We start from the raw sequence: 1,956 nt of genomic DNA, 5'->3' as shown, positions 1-1,956 counted from the left end.
TTTGAAAAATAATGTGTTTTTTGAACATTAAAGCATGTCAACATATTCTGTTACACCAAATACACAAAATAATGATCTTTAAAAAAGCATCATATGACCCCTTTAACATAAGATGATGTGTATGCCATGCCTTGAATAGGAAACCTGTACAACCTGTAACCTTTTGCACAACGAAGAAACATGTTGGAAACAGTCTAAGCAAACTATCTACTGACAGTCAAACTAACAGTCTACTGGCAAAAGTAAACTGGCAAAAAATTGCAATATAATAATAATAATAATAATAAATAAATACATTTTAAAAAATCACTGTAAAGCAGTAGATTAACTTCAGAAAAATCGTTCAATACATTCGAGTCAGTGTTTTAGGAATATGCAAATCTGCAGCACTCTTCTTGCTCTATCATCTTAAGACCTCTCTCTTCATAACAAGCTGCCTATGTGCTTCATTCACAGATTCACAACCGGGAACTCATGACCTTTCTGTTTAAGCATCTGTGAAATGGGAAATTTGATTGCAGCGCTTTTACATCTCTTTGTTCAGGATTTTGTAGAATTGCACAGGTAATGTCATGGCTGCTTGGAAATATTAAATGCAGGGAGTCTTGGATTTGCGGCCTCATTTCAATGCCATTTCTGTCTGAAAAAGTGTAAGAGGCTGTCAGAATAATGTCTATAATTACTCTACGGGTTTTTAGACTGTCAAGCTTTGCTTTCTTCATCAATATTAAAATTCAAAGTGATTGAAAAAGTTATCACTGCAGCATTTTACTTGGGCATCACATTGATTATGGCAACATTTAAAATTAAGATTTCAATTTTAGTGGATTGATTTTTTTTTTAATTTAGAGACATTTAAAGATGAACATGAATATAATATGAATACTGTAAAAGTAAATCTACACTGTAAAAAATGATATGATGAAAAAGCCACGACAATTTCCAAGAAAAAAAAAAAAATTCAGCAAATCTAGACATTAGACTCATGTTTTGACATCAAACAAGGAGACACGGGCGGACTATACAGCGAACTAACTAAACCGCGGAGGAACTTCAGACGAATAACTCATGAACTTGAGGAAGCTGACCGTTGGGCTGCGCGCGAAGAAGGCATTTTCGCGCCCACTGGAAGTTTATCCCAGTCAGTCAGGCTTCGCGTGTTTGAGTTGGTATTCGTTACTGAGTAGAGTTAAGCGTTTATTTTTTTATTTTATTTTTTTATCAACCGTTCAAGCTAGGATAATATAAGTTAACTTGAGGTAGACGACGCCCGAGCTGTTTTCTACGACGCATGAACTAACTTACGTTAAACGTCACCAGTTTTATCAGTTTGTTCTATTCAAACTAACGTTAGATGAACATATGACACTTCTTAATATGATTTAAGAGACCACGATTCAAACAATTGTTAACCTTGTTCATTTGTGACTACTTTTGTAGAAAGACGTTTTTGTCAGCCGAACAACCGACATGTTAAACGTTACATTCAGTTGGACGCACTGTAGGCCTAACGTTACATCTGTTCCTCACAAGCTCGTTTTCTGTGCCATTCGTTATTTTATTGGCCATCATCATATATTTTATATATAATTTTGTTTTACGATTGCAAATTGCTTACTGGTAACAGATTACAGGTAACAGTAAATGCAAACAAAAACTAAAACATTCAAGGTCCAGAACGGTAGGAAAGACATCATTAAAGTAATCCATGTGACTCCTCTGGTTTAACCTAAATTTTATGAAGCAACACGAGTGCTATGTTTGTCCCAAAAAAAAAATATTATTTACCACTTTATTTACAATAAATTATTATTCAAAGTTTGTTCATGCTACAATGTTAACTCTAGCGTGAACACAACATACATGCGTCATGATGCTCTTATGAGCGTGTGTGGCAGATCAATATTTTTAGAAAATAAAACGGTAAAATGTGTTTTTTGCACAAACAAAGAACAT

General features: G+C 34.2%; 1 protein-coding gene across 1 annotated transcript in view; it reads right to left on the bottom strand.

Annotated features, from left to right (window-relative positions):
• The window catches only part of LOC107686406 (growth hormone receptor-like), a 30,598-nt gene that overhangs the window by 27,931 nt on the left and 711 nt on the right, over window positions 1–1,956 (bottom strand). The window lies entirely within an intron of this gene.

This window comes from Sinocyclocheilus anshuiensis, unplaced genomic scaffold (assembly GCF_001515605.1).
Source record: "Sinocyclocheilus anshuiensis isolate Anshui unplaced genomic scaffold, SAMN03320099.WGS_v1.1 scaffold1207, whole genome shotgun sequence".
In the NCBI taxonomy this organism is placed as follows: Eukaryota; Metazoa; Chordata; class Actinopteri; order Cypriniformes; family Cyprinidae; genus Sinocyclocheilus; species Sinocyclocheilus anshuiensis.
This window is presented reverse-complemented; position numbering and strand designations above follow the sequence as displayed.